At 38.8% G+C, this 15,795-nt stretch overlaps 1 protein-coding gene across 2 annotated transcripts in view; it reads left to right on the top strand.

The window, feature by feature from the left end:
• The first annotated feature begins 15,138 nt into the window (after positions 1–15,138).
• The window catches only part of cntn5 (contactin 5), a 120,848-nt gene continuing 120,191 nt past the window's right edge, over positions 15,139–15,795 (top strand). For both annotated transcript variants that reach the window (XM_085131036.1, XM_085131034.1), the window contains exon 1: positions 15,139–15,723. The gene's annotated coding sequence lies outside the window, so the exon portion shown is untranslated. The remainder of the gene's footprint in view (positions 15,724–15,795) is intronic.

The raw sequence follows: 15,795 nt of genomic DNA, 5'->3' as shown, positions 1-15,795 counted from the left end.
GGTTTTGGATTTGCTGTGCTGCCTGACTGATTTCAAAGCAAGAAAGAGATTTTACTACCCTACATCATGTCTGCCTATGTCAGTTTTGAAAGTTTCACGTCCTTCAAGAACAGTTCTAACTAATGAAGCCAAACTGAATCAGAGGCACCCAGGCTGCGCAAATTGAGCAGAGGATCTTTTTCATCCCAGCTCATTCCAGGAACAAGTTCTTGTTAGAAAGTACTTTGAGATTTTCCCTGTGCACTGGATATTCTGCTTGCCATGTTCATATTAATGCCATATTGAATATGTATATATGCGCTTTTAAAAATGAAAATCTTCCAGTGGTTTGGAGCCTATAAAGTTTGGGCTGTATCTTAAAGCTAAACAGATATTGTTGTTAACAAATCATTTTCAAAGGTGTGCTTCGTATTCACCATGTCTTAGTTGTCTCCGAGTGATGGAGAGCATGTGTCTGTGACCACGCGTGCTGTTGCGTGCTCCAGATCACCCGCTGCAGGCGTGACCTTCCCTCTCTTGCTGCTTAACCTAATCAATTATGGTTCAGAACAGAGCCAAGGGAGAGGGGAGACAGAAAGCCCACGACCTTGTCAGAGCCCCGAGGAGACTGTGAATAATTCCCTTTGAGCCCCGTAAGGAAGGTTTTTCTGGCAGGGGGAGAAGAGTAAAGGTAGCTTGTTAAGCAAAGACGAAAAAAACTTAAAAATAAATAACATGATAACAGGTAGAGAGCAAAGATCGGGAGCCACTAGATTATCTGAGGACTTGAGTCAAACAGTGAGAAACATTGAAATTACCCCAAGTATAGTTCCTTCACTTTACAGCAAGCTTCTTTGATCTCCATAAAGAGGATTAAAAAAAATCCAGATATCCCTCATATTTCATTTTTGTTTACAAGCGCAATTGTAAACAAAAATCAAATAATAATAATAGCAATATGTTGATATGGCAGTACAGTTTTTGTGTTTCATTGTTACTGCTGTTTAGTGCTTGTCGTTTTCTGATTGTTGTAACTTGACATAAGAATCTTTTGTATCTCTCTCCAAATTAGAAATTTTCTCATTTCTATTCAGAATATGAGTTCTTACTTGTGACGATGAAAAGCCTTAAGCTGTGCCAGATGTCTGCAACGCAACTCACTGACTTTTTTTATTATTATTATTATGTTGGGCATGTACAACAGAAATATTGCTAACAGCTACTTAGCTTTAGTGGCTGTGCTTCACAAAAATTGATTTGAGGCTTTTATAAACACATAAAGACAGAGACACAGAAAATTGTTTTCATTTATCAATACAGTGACGTTTTGATGTTGATGCGGCTTAAAGCTCAGCAGCTGGGGGTCTCCTCTCATATCTCTGCAGAGGCCTGAAAGTCACCCTGGCTGTCCACTGGGCTGCTGAGCTGCTCTTCAGACAAGTACAGTAATTAGAGAGTGTGTGTAGTAATATGGAAGCTTCCGTAATGATTGATGCTTTCCTGATCAGCAGAGAAAGCCTTGCAATGCTAATAGGCTGAGGGGCTTCAGAAGAAGAAGGTGGGTCTATAAGAATACCAACTTCACTTATTTCTAACTTAGAGGATTTATCTTATCTTTTTTTCCTATTTAGCTTCTTTGCTACCAGGATGCAATATGACAGTTTTTCTTTAACTGTAGCTTCTGTTAACTTTTATTGTTAGTGTAAGTCAATTTAAGCTTTTATAGTCAGTGTAAGTCAATTTCGATGGTATCTATTTTTTCATACTGTCATACCCTCATGAAATTGATCCAATACTGTTTTTAAAACTGCCTTACTTTTAATAGATGCCCAGCTGATATCAATCTGTTTACAGCCTCTCTTTCTTTACTGTATGTACAGAAGGTTAATCACTACTACATGCCCTCCCACTGGTACGGCCTACAATATGATAGTTTGTCTTCACACTGCAAGTGGTAAATAAATCTCTCTGTGTGCGTATCTCGTGTTTCATTAGCAAAACACAGAAAAAGTTTAGCTAAAAGTGTAGTGGTTTATTGTGTTTTTCTTTCTATGCCACACAAGCTGCATTACAACAAGTGGATAGTGCTACATTAGCCAATGGATCTGATCTATACGATCATCGAGTATGTATCTAAATATTTTATTGTAAAATTGCAAATGTATATACACTGACTGGGCACATTATCAGGTACACCGTGCTCGTACTGGATCCCCTTTTGCCTTCGGAACTTTTTTATTTCTTTTTCCATAAATTCAGCAAGGTGTTGAAAACATTCCTCAGAGATTTAGGCCCATATTGATATGATGCCACCATGCAGTTGCTGCAGATTTGTCAGCTGCACATCCAGACATTTCCTCTTCATCTCTGTAAAACCCGAAAGATGGTTGTGCAGGAAAATCGCAGTGTATAACCAGATTCTATAAACCATCTTGTGCGGCAATGTTCAAAGTTCTTCCCAATTCTGATGAACTTCGATGCAAAAATACATTACTGTCATATTATTATTAACATATTATATATATGTGTTAACAATCCATTGGACAGGTGTAAAACAAAGGGACTTGTGAGTGTTGCTCGACAGTCAGATGACACTTGTAACTGCAGCAAGCACATCAGTGGGCTGAATGGAGGTGATGTGATGGCATAGCTAAAAGAAGTTATGTCAAGAAAAAGTAATTGGCAGTTTTTTGTCTCACCTTTGTCCTTTATAACTTAACTGTCTCCCAAACAGTCGCTGAAGCATTTTTCTTTTCCAGCACTCCTGGTACCATCTTTCTGTCTCAGCAGCTACCTGTTCCACCCATAGAGACTGCTGTCTGCTTGCCAATATTGTGTAGTTCACTGCAGTACGTGGTCAGAAAATCCCATCTCTGTATCAGTTTAAGAAATAGTGGTGTATGCATGTTTTTTGACAACACTGGAACTACCACAGCATCAGAATTTTTATAATAATTTATAACTTTTGGATGTTTGGATAATAAATGACAGAGAAAGCACAGGTATCATTTTAAATCAGCAATGAAATCAGAAACGCATTTTATTGTTCATGTTCATGGTAGAGCATGTGGTAGACTAGCCTTGATAAAATGGCTAATTGGGCCCGGCCGAGGCCAATTAGAAAGTGCTGCATGTGCCAGCCTAGGGCCACTAGGATGTTGACAAATCTGGCCACTGGGACATTTATTACTATTTGTATTTGTCTAAAAGCCATTTAGGAATCTTTTTCATTCATTTCTCTGCAGAAACTGTGGGTAATACCAAATTGTTTCAAACAGGGGTGCAGTTGTTGTAATAGGAACTGCTTTACAGTAAAATTTTCAAGACAAAATTCAACTGAATTATAATATCCATGGTTCTGGTTCTTTAGCTGTCAAAACTTCAGTGAGTCATAATATATAACACGTACATGTGAACAGTGAAGATCAGGCAATTATAAATGTTATTTTTATTTTGTTAAAAAAAAAAAAGATTTATTCATTCAGAACATGCAAGCACATTTCCTGCAATTCTTATTTCACACTCGGCCAGTTTCACGCACAGTTACATCTGGAAGCTGCCCAGTGCAGCCACAGTCTGTGCTGAGATTAGTATTCAGGCCTCAAGAGAGTCATTGTAAAGGACACAGTAGTGGTTTATGTTGCACAAATTTGTTTGGGTATTTCAACTTGGAACTTTTAATATCATTAGGCTTCGCCTACATCACCCGGGTTAAACATAATCATCTGTAATGGCTGCAGTGCACTCTACAAGATTTCTGCATTCTATTTCTATGGCACTTTAAAAAGGCTGGGCCAAATTATATGAGGTTATGTTTTACACAGCAGTTATTCATTTGAAATTGTTTTGCTGAAGGGTCGGGTGGTAATGCAACTTAGAGCCATTTCAACAGCTTGTCTCTGCATGAATTCTTGTCTTTAGAGCAGCTTATTACCTTTTCGCTGCTGTATTATAGCCTGGGGAGGGCAAAATGTTGAGTTGGCGTTACTATAAGACATTGGTTCTAGAAGGTTTTTACATCCCCTACAGTCTAGTGGGTATTTCAAATCACCAAAGTGTCTTTTGAATAGACAAATGCAATAGCAAATCATGCAGAGTGACGCCGAATATAAAATTTGTTTTCATACGTGCACAAATATGCTGTCAAAAGATTTGTGTCCTCCCACTGTTCAGCTTTCCTCTTCTGCATTTTTGCTTTGTTTGATAGTATAACGTTCAGGAGCTACAGGCAAAACCTGATCCGAACTCAGATCTTAAACTGAGGCTGAGAGGATAAAGTATGCATGTTCCCCTCCTTACCAGGCTGACCCGAAGAGCTGCAAACTACTGAAAGAATTTCATTAGTAAATGTTTCAGCTGATGATTTAAGCCTCCCATTACATGAATTTCATAAGCTGTCAAAACGCAGCGGAAGCTCAAACTGGTAACTGAGAAAAAGTATCAGAGTAAAACTCTGATGGAGACATATCTCATTATTGTTTCACCTTATTACAGTTCATGCTTCTGTTGTCTCGACTGTTGAGACATCAGTTTGAGCTTCTGTTGGCTGATCAGTGGAGATTCCTACACAATTACTCCACAGAGGGGAACCCTGCTGTATGCTCTGTAGCCAGCTGAGTGAGTAGGACAACCTGCTGCCTTTCATATTAATTGGTGATAGCAGTTATGCCTGACCAGTGAAAGTACCGAATATTTGGTACTTCTGTGAAAGTCGGCTGTTAGAGCTCTAAAACGAATGCTCCACTGAACATCACAGGGGGTCCTTCTTCCTGTGGCTATCCAGTTATACAATTCTTCCTCTTTCTGCTGAATTTGTATATTTTATAAAGCATTTTTGTTACAGAGATTGATGTTTTATTTTGTTGTTTTTTTTATTCTAATTAGCTTCTGCCAAGTCTAAGTATTAGAAACTGATTTTAAAAAAAAATCACAGATAAAGATTAACGTTCTGTGAAGGGCGAATTCACTGAACTGCCACATCCAATGCATAATCCCAAAGTTGCACGAAAGACAACCATGTTTAAATAACAAACCGCATATGAACACTTTGTCATCAGGAAGTCAGTGAACATATGGTGAAATGGATGTGCCCTCTGCAGTTGGTTTACCTGCGATTTGCAGTCGAGCCTCCGCACTGATTCCTGCAGCAGCCGATGGTAGCTTGTTTGTTTCTAAAACATCAATCATTGTCACCTCCTAATGACTTATTCATTAAGTTCTCCAAAACACACATCTAGATGATGAGACTGGAAGGAGCATGTTTCAAGACACACAGTTGCAGAGTCTGCAGTCAGCATTCTGTGGAATTAAAGCCACTATTAATCAATTTTAGCCGAGCTGGAACAGATCCCAGACGCATGATCCTAAGAGCAAAAGACTGAGAAATGTGCTCTGTGAGTTTCTGTGTGTGTGTGTGTTATTGGTGTGTGAACGAGACGGGGTGGAGGGAGTGCAAATTCAAATACTAATGATGACTTGTAAACCACAGATAAACCGTGATGTCAGCACAAAGATCTTTATAAACTGGAGAACAATTAACTCCAAAAACGTATCTCATTTTCTGGTTGAGTGACTTTCTGATGGTTGCACACCTTCACATTGCAAGATAATTATTTTCATAATGGTGATTAGGAGCTTATTCCACTGTTGAGTCCACTGCAAATCACTTGAGATGAAAGAGCCAGTTACACGCCCAAAATATTGTGTGATTGGCACCATAGGAAGCGTCATGCCTTACACTTTATGTTTTCCGGTCGGGTAAGGGAATATTACTGTGATCAAGGGTGAATTCAAAGTGTAGCTCTAGGGTACAGAAAGCCTTTCCTGAGCTTCCTGCAGGGAAAGGACGGCAACGTGGGTCCAGCTGTCAGGCACAGCTGCTGGCCTCTGAAGTGATACCCTGGGAGGGTGCAGTCTGCAGTGGGTGGTTGCAACACAGCTCCTGAGGTGGCCCCATCAATTGGGTTATGACAGTGCTCTACCCCTATTAAAATATCACTGTGTCCTTGGATCGTGCTGCTGTGCTACTATTATTGCTCTTACATAATAGCAACATTATGACTTCGATATTTTCTTCTTTTGAAGTAATCCATGCAATTTGGTGTAGAAATTGCATGCGGCTCCAGCAGAATTGAAATGACCACATTTGGAGGAGGGAAAACAGTTTTTTTATGTTGAGGGAAGCAGATTCAAAGCAGCAATTTTTTGTGCGTTGTATGTTTGTGGATTGTTGGTCGTTTTTTTAACCCTCTTGAAAACACTGACCAGTTTTCTCATTGGCACTGAAATGTTTGTTTTTTTCATCGACAGGAACACATTTTTCATAGTCCAGAATTTTGCCACAGGATCAATTCTGCATTGCGTTCAAGACTCAAAAACACAGCTGGGACATCTTGACTGATATATGATACTTTGCTTTGTGAAAAACTCACACTGGCTGCCACATATTCCTTTGCGTATGCTTGGTTTATCATCTGTGATTTGGAATGAAGACAGGTGGAGTGAGCAGTGATTCTCTCATTTGAGGGGCTCTTGGCTGTGCTATGACACATGGATAATCCAACAAGGAATCAATCATTACATAGTTATTGAGGTAATAGGTGAGCAAATATGTTTCCTGGTGGCTGTCCTTATTATTCTGGGGCTAGTGGGGCCCCAGGAGACTGTAGAGCCAGATGGAATTGAAGTGTTGTCACTACTGACTGAACAGGTAATGAATTACTCCAGGACAAATGGGCCGCCACAAGGGAGATGAAGAATCCTACCACAAAGGGAGAGAGAGTGAGTGGCAGCATCCACCAACACACTTTCCCCCAATTTTATCCCTGTAAAAAATTTTTCAGTCTAACAAAGAAGTAGTGAATGGTTTGGGGGTAAAAGAGTGAATGAATGATTCAATTATGGGGAACCCTTAGAGACAAAAACAAAGGATCAAACTAAATATATTCAGATCCAAGCAAAGAAATTGTGACACAGCATTTTTTTTTTCCAGAATAAAATTACATGATACACGATAGTCAACCTTTCCAATTATAGAGTCCAAACCTTCCCACCCTCTTCTTTTTCTGGCTCCTGTTCTTGAAACCAGCTGATTTGTTATGACATTAGAGTAATGGTATTTCTCTGGTGACAGTCATTGCTAAGGGATATGATTACGCTGTGGTAATTATGATTGTTATTTCCAATCACAGCTGAATGGAGTCGGAGTGTGTTATTTCAGCAGCGCAGAAAGCACCAGAGTGACTATCTGCACTAGATGATTCTGATGGGGGCGATTCAAGATACAAGCGTTCTGCTGGCACAAGCACTGACAAATGCATTCTGTATTTCTGCAGGGAGACAGCAGACAATCTCACATTCTCTGCAGGTGGATCTACTGGTCGCTGAGACAGCTATATGACTTTGACAACACTTCAGTGGCTAGAGCCCAGAGTAGTATGAAAATAAATAGCAAACTCAGAGTGTGATTTCTTTTTTCTTCTTCTTCTTCTTTTTTTAGTCTCTCTCTGTTAAACTAAAAAAAAGCACACTGTAAATAATCTAAGAAAATGTTGCAAATTAGTTTTTACTCAAATCATTTGGAAACAATTTTACACCTGAAGAAACATTTATTATGTTGAAGCAGCACTGGCACTCATTTGAATTGCTATGTCTGCCTGATTAATGCGAAACTATCACTGATTCCATTTACTCTTTTGGGAGGGGAGTTTCTAAAATTTTGGTGTTTAGCTGTTAAATGTTCACAAATCACATTCCTGATGGTCCTGTTCAAACTTTGCTCCAGCGGACACTTATTATGTACTGTAGTTTGTTTACTTTCAATAAGCTACAGTCATGGAAAAAAGTTTTTTGCATAAAGACATACAAATTAATCTGATGCTTAAGAAGTCTTTCAATTAGGTTGACAACAATGCCGGAGATAAAACATAACACTTGACATGTTACACTGTTTCATAATTTATTTAGCAAAAACATTGCCAAAAAACAAGGTGTATGTAGATTTTCACACATTGCTTCTCACTGTTTTCATAGGGATAAAAAGGGAAAGTGACAGCCAGGTGCTCCTAATAAAATCAACTTGATTAATCAGCAAGTAGAAAGGTTTTGGCAGTTTGCTGGTCTTTCTAATTCAGGTGTGTGAGAACACGATGACAAGACAGAAAGACACCCTTAAAGAAGCATTTGCTGCTGCTTATCTGTCTTGGAGGGGCTGTGAGGCCATTTTCAAACAATTTAAAGTCCATCATTCCAGAGCAACAAAGATTAGTCACAAATGGAAAACATTCAAAAGGTTGCCAATCTTTCCAGGAGTGGACATCCCAGAAAACTGATCCCAAGGTCAAACTGTACAATGCTCAGAGAAACTGCAAAAATCCTAGGAGTTGCATATCAGACTCTGAAAGGCTCAGTTAGAATGTTAAATGTGAAAGTTCATGACAGTACAAATAGAAGAAACTGAACAAGTCTGGCTTGCTTGGAAGAATGGCCGTGACAAAGCCTCTTCTCTGGCTATGCTGAGAAAAGGCTTTATGCTCCAAAATGCTGGCAAATCTCAATCAGCTAAAAGAGCAATTTTAAAGAAAAGCCAAAATTCGTCCACAACAATGTGAGAGACTGATACAGGAAAGCATTACTTCACTGACTTGAGACCATTACTTCAATGTACTTGAAGTAAGGGCTACCTACCTTTTACCTCATTTTAAGACCTGCTAAGAACCAGATTATTTTCATTACCTAAAACATAAAACAATAGAACTGAAGAAAGGTGAACCTTTTTTTTTTACCAAAACTTTAAGTGCTTATTGCTGATGAAACACACCACATTTCTACAGTAGGTGACCATGTCACTGTTCCTACGCAGCTCTATAAGTTCTTACCGGTGTTGATTAAGTACCATTAGTTTAGTTTTATGTTCAGTGTGTTTCTAGCTCAAGCTGGAAAAAAACCAGCTCATATCAGCATTACACTAATTGCAAATTAGGCTTTTAATGTTATGCTATGTGAAACATAGTTGTTCCCATTAAACAAAAAAATAAATGGTTATCTGAGGTTAATAGCCCAGCAGCCTTTTTGAAATAGAGCGAACACATTAAGACTGAATCACAGCTGATGTGACAGCTCTGTTGTCCCCACCTCACGAGCGAGTGGAACTGCTAACTAGTGCTTAACAAGTGCTAAATGCCAAACTAGTGATCCGTTCAGTGACAATGGTGATTCGGTCAATAATGAAACTTCACTGGTAAAGATTTTTCCTGCTGGACACGTTTAATGATCACCAGCTAACTTTGCTTATCTGCCATGTAGTCCTTAGCACTGCTGGCAAAAGCACCAGAAAAATAAAATAAGGGCTGCAAAAGTTAACCAACACAAAGATGTTGAAGTTGATGACTAAACATAGAAGAACCACAACTACAACTACTTTGTAGCTCTTTGGGAAACTTTTGGGTAATAACTGTGGCATAATCACAACAAGCAAGTGTTTTCATGTTATTAAACACAGTGACACGCAACGTTGATTCATTTTATAAAGAAACTGATTTAAAATATATTAAAGGATGTTTTTTTTCTAAAAACACATTCTTAAAACATGAATTTATGCATAATACTGTGCAAAAGTTTTGAGCCACTCATCACTTCTTTACATTTTGCTTCCATGGGGCCAGACTTAGTTGTTACTGTTCTCCGGACTAGCAGCTTGTCTGGAAATTTTTCTGTGGACATTGGTTACTTTTTCACTCATTTTCAGCCTGGTCTTGTACAGTAGCAGTAGCAGAATGATGTTGTTGTTGACAGGTGACCTGTTGAGGGTGTCCCCTGCCTGTCGCCCTATGGTAGCTGAGATAGGCTCCAGCCCTCACCCCGCCAACCTGACAAGTAATTGAGCCATTTGCCAAAAATGTTGCATATCTCTGCATGGTGTGCAGTGTGTTCTTAAACTTGAGGAAACTTGTCAAGTGGAGGACAAAAGAAGAAGAATCAGACCAAAAAATGATGAACAGTATCTGAATTTTAAGTCCTTAAAAAACAGAGAAAACCTGAGCGATGCCTCTGGCCTTGACTCATCTACTGTTCACCAAAACTTCAAAAATGGTTTCAATGGAAGTCATCAGTGTCAGGTAGCCATTCATTACGAAGGGTATGACAGATTATGTAAGAACCTAACTAGCATATATCCAAAAATTTTGTTAGTGCGAGGTGTGAAAGATAAATTACAATAGGTGATTTCATACAACAAAAATAATTTATAATTCATTCATTTTTATTTTATTTTACTGTTTTACAAAAACAAAATACTTGAAGACCCGTTTCCCTTTGCAGGAGCTGGAGTGGGCAGTCGGCTGCATGTAAAAGGTCGGAATGGACAAACCTATGAAATGCCTGATGTCCCAGGTCACTCTTTCTTTCCTTATGCTTAGTCTTTGGACATACTTCCAGTTTGACAGAACTGACCACTAACCAGATCTCCACACCTAATCTCATGTTTATTTGTTTAAATAAACAAATTAGCTTTTAAGTGAATGTGTGTGTGTGGACTGCTTCTCTTGTTACAAGCTTAACCATGTTTGTAACAGTACCAGGATACACACTCTGAAACATCCTATACATTCTGTCATCCGTCTGATCAGTGGACCTGACTATGCCTGCATTCTTGCTTGTATAGTTTATGACAAGTCAGTTCAGTCGCATGTGAGATAGGAATGAGAAAGTGTTGTTTTGAAGCCAACGAAGTGTGGCAAAAAGTGAAAGCTGCTTTAATCAGTCTCCATCCTGCTTTTTCTTGCACGATTGAACAAAGTATGAGCACTGCACTTAATATCACTAGCATACATATAGTAATCATAATATAAGAGAAATACAATTCAGTTCATGTAACCCTTTCATGAAACAGTACTCTGTTTATCACAGTACTCTGTTTATAGTAACCATTGTCCTTAATGTAAATATGTAAGAAAAATTGTGTATGTTTCTGTTCTGTGTCCTGTTTGTTTGTATATGTGTCTTTCTGGCTGCTGTTACAACCAAATTTCCCCTTGTGGGATTAAAGGATTATTCTATTCTATTCTATTCTATTCTAAATACTGTGTTACATGAAAAAAGAAAAGTAATCATAAGCTAAGGTGAGCTTGCAGGTTTTTTCAGGCTTACAGCTTCCATGAACAGCTGGCATCAGACATGTGAACTGCCTCCTTGACCTTCTTTCAGGGATCTTCTGGTCTCTGGTCGATGAACTTCAACCCTTCCCACTTTTGGTGATGTGTGCAGATTTGCTCTGGCACTGTCCGTTATAACTGTTCATGCTATTTCTATTCGTTACTCTTATAAGCAGGGAAGCATTCTGAAAACTCAACCAGACCTTGAGTTTAGATTATTGTGACGCTAAAAATGCACTATTTGTCTCTTAAGTTGTAAAATCGCAAATACATTCCATTTGTCATTATGTGCCAGGGTAAAATGGGTAGCATTTTAAAATACGGATGAAAAAAATATTCTTGTTTTTTCAAACTCTTTGGTCTGTTCTCAGCCATAAGGTGCTATTGGTTTTCTTTTGAATACGTAGTGTCTTTTCGCTGTATCTTAAATCATGCTGTGATTATATTTGTAGTTTCATTTCATCTCGTTTACTTTAAACAGACTTTAAATCTTCAGCCTCTCGCTGTGACTTTTTCCAGCCACTTGCATGCATAAAGACTCTACTCAGCAGATGTTGGTGCTACCAGTAATGAAAAGAATCAGTCTACCAACCAAATGATAATTTACCACCTCTATCCAGTCAGCATCTGCTGAGCAATAAATATAAATTGCTTAAATTTGCTAGGCATGTTAATGTAACTCACCATCTGTACTAGTATACCTTTACTTTTTTTCTGCAGTTTCTATGGCTGGCACGTGTGAACAGACAGATGCACGACTTACACTTAGCAAATAAAACACAGACACAGAGAGATGAACATATGTACACAAATACAGTATAAACTATTTAAAAGAAATGCTCACTCCAGCATTTTTGCTAAATTAGAAATACTGTCAAATATTGACCCAACAGAAATATCATGTCAGACATTTCCTCTTTTCTGCACCAAAAATATGTGCTCGCAAAAGTTGCTGCTGAAGATTAAAGCAACGGTGAAGCAGAGAGCAGTGTAGCACAACACAGCTCTCAGAGTGTGTAATGAAGATAAATTAAGACGTTTTGTTCGTGGATACTGCTGTGCTAGTCCAAATGCTGAGGATAGCCATCTCCTTAGCCTTTTCTTGGGAAATTGGGATTCAGTCGGCTGCAACAGCACATACCACCCTACAAACTACAGATGTCACATTCTCGCAATGTTAGAAGTGCGAAAGTGTTCACTCCAGCACTGACAGAAAGAGACAGACTTGAAGGAAGGAAGATTATGTAAAGAACAGGTCCTGCCAAGTGAAATGACTGATCAGAGACGTGTTCCAGCCATGCTGTTGATTTTACAGCTATAGTACTCCGGCATGTGTCTTAATCATAAATGAGAGTGAGTGAAACCCCTCAGGAATCTGCCCAAAACAATTTAAATCCATCATTCACAGCTTAACATGCTTCCAGCAAGTCCACATCAAAGTTAATTATTGTATTTGGAAGAAGAAAGCAATGTGGCGCTATACTCACAGATTTAACCCACCAGTATTAGTTTGGCTTAACAGTTAAGAAAGTTTTCAAACCTGCCATGTAAATCATGGGACATGTGTGTCAGGTTCTAATTTTTAATCCTTTTCTTGCTGCAAAACACCACCTCTCTAATTACATGGCATGGCTGTCTTCTTAGTGCCAACAGCATGTTGTCATGTTGTCCCCCAAAGCTGTAATTACAGTTCATATGAAAATTAGTTGGTTACCACCTAAATGTCTACTCAAGAAAAGAACAGCTCTATTAGACTGGTGCTAATGGGGGACCAAACACAGATTATCAGTAGCTGAGGTTTGTAAAGACTGGCTGAATGTCTCCTTTCTCCTAATCAAACATTCTAATGTTGCGTGTTTGTTCCATAGCTGTAAAGTTGCAACATATACATGCCTCCTTATTGACAAACAAGGCATAAATTTAACTTGGGGTGGTAGAAAGCAGGGTAATAGGTTACACTACAACAAAATAGAAGCTGACATGTGCTCACTGGAAATATGGCAGTGTTTTTTATTTCAAAACCTTGATGTGTATAGTGTGACCAAGCCAGCCATTATGGTCTACTTTATATTCCAAACAATTCTATGATATGATTATGTAAACTGTTAATGTGTGGTTTTGTTATCGTCAGCTACAGGTTCTTTATTCTGTGTTTTTTGGGTAAGATTCAAAAGTAAGGCATTGCTCTTTAAAAAGTTAATTCCTTTTGTGTTACTATCAAACTTTGGATCAAGGGGCCTCCTCTACAACCATAATAGCATATTGTTCATACAACACTGAAAAATACTAACTGATTGATATTTCATATCCTCTCATCGAAAACAATCCGCTGACCGGAGGTAGCGCTCTAAAATGATGATGTGTAAGGTAGTACACACGAAATATAATGGGCTTATCTTCTGACAATTCATAATGTACACTATCAGGAAAGCTCTCTAAACGATGTAAGTGCCAACAAGTAAAGCTGTAAAAAGGACCCTTAAACTACTTCTTCTCAAAAGATGTGATCTAAAAGCTGATAAGAGCTACAAGCAGCAGAATGGATCAATTGTGCAATAGGAAGAGCATTCACTCATGGGTACTGTTTAATTAATGATGGGGGATAGAGATAGGCTGTTAGCTCCATATTGTCAGTCAAACACGCACAGCAGAGGGTGGCAATATGAGCTAAGTAACTGATATGTGAAACAGAAGGCACTAATCTATACTCTCTAGTCTAGAACCATTAATGTTCTGTTGAGAGGGTGGGGATGCTGTCACATGACACACAATTTTTTTTTGTTTTAAATGCAGAAAAACAAACATTATAATAAATAATAAATATATAGAAATAAAGTTCATTTATTAACGACATAATAAAGTCTTCAAAAAGTATAATTTTAGGTTGTGAAAAGAGCATAAAAGAAGCAGTTGCACAGAAATGAACTGAGGACCCATGTTTAATTTTAAATAGAGGACACGTCCCACCTTTTTATCCTGACATAACTCAAACAAACACTCTTTTCCACCAAAGGATTCTCCTGATCTTACTTTGAAGTTCAGTGAGGTAGTAAAGCCTATTGATCCGGGAAGTCTGCATGGATCTGAAGTCAATCATGATCATCAATAAACACTTGTCCTGTCAAACAGTCCCTCGACAAGGAGTCAAACATCACCTTCAGCTCTTTTCTTGGTTTGTTAAATAATTGGCTTTTCATTTTCAGATTCAGTATTAGTTTTACTATTGATATGGTTTTAAAATCTGGCATCAAAGGGTGTGGATCTGAGGGAAAAACCAGGCAACACTACATATCCTTGAACCTGCTTTATCGTCAGTTTGGGCTCTAAATATGACCTGAATTCACAAATGTAAATCGTGGAGTATAAAATAAGACTTGAAAAAATGTGACTGACTTCATAAATTCATCATGAACTCATCAAGATCAAGACAGCATTTTCTATCGACATCTACTAAGACTTCTTTATAGAAGAATCTCCACCTACTGGTCATTACAAAAAATGCAACTTTAAGAGGCTGTGTATTAGTTTTACTTTTCAGACCATAAAGTTAACAGGTAACAAGTTTTCCTGTTTAAATGAATACAGCGGAACACCAGGTGTTTGATGAAGATGGAAAAATAAGCTTCAAGTTAATTTTGTATTTAACCCTGGAGAAATTTGGTCAAATTTGACCCCATGGTTTCCCTAGTAAACCCATGGGGTCGGGTCTGACCCCATGGGTTCTCCAGGGTTAAAACTCTGATCGGCGAAATTGGTGAAACATGCTAAGCCAAAGTTAGCCATTTGCTACATACAGTAGCTGTTTATTGCTTATTACCTTAACAAGGTGAATGTTAAAAATAACGATAAAAAACATTTTTCACAATAGGCTAAAAAACGTGGAGAAAATTCAGCAGCAAGACTCGACTGGAAATGTATATAAAAAATTAGTTTTAATAAATTATCAGTGCCTCACACATGTGTTAATGGGGCTGTAGACGTGTATGTATTAATAAACAAAAAGGGGGGGAAACCCAAGTCAGCATTATATGCGCACTCTTGAAAAGAGGGGGTATATTCAGCCATTTACAAAGCAGTTTTTTTCCACCCCCACTTAATCAACTTTAGCATCAAAGGGACCAGCAGATAGAAAAACATATTCCGACCAAGATCTTTGTACAGTGGCAGAAACCGATGCACTGATGCAATGCCACTCCTTATAACTAACTAAGGGCCACCTTTTTTTTCCTCAGCACCAGGGAGATGGGATGCTGCGCTGCAGACAGAGCCTCAGCCGGCTGCAGCGGTGGAGGCTGACAGAGAAGAGACTAAACCAAAGCTACGTCCAGCACGACGCACGGCACCTCCAGTAAGCTCCCCGAAGTCGAGGACGAGCTTTCACGCTTCTAGGGGGTAAAGAGCTCGAGACCGAAAGAAGTGTACCTGTTTCCTGCTGTTTGTGCTTAAGGATGTGCTGTTTGCGCTGACTAACCACATAGAGCGGCAGAGAGGAGGACCCGGACTTCACTGGATATAACCGCTGCCATTCCGTCGTTTGGGTCAGCTACCACAGCAGCTATCACACGGAGACCGAGGACGACTTTTTTGTATTTCCGTGAGTATTTTAAAGTATTTCACTTTACTCGCATTTCTTTTATTTTTCCCATCGATTGTAGAGCTGGATCTG

This window comes from Neolamprologus multifasciatus, chromosome 14 (genome assembly GCF_963576455.1).
Source record: "Neolamprologus multifasciatus chromosome 14, fNeoMul1.2, whole genome shotgun sequence".
Lineage (NCBI taxonomy): Eukaryota > Metazoa > Chordata > Actinopteri > Cichliformes > Cichlidae > Neolamprologus > Neolamprologus multifasciatus.
The sequence above is the reverse complement of the archived record's forward strand: the minus strand, read 5'-3'. Positions and strand labels throughout refer to the sequence as shown.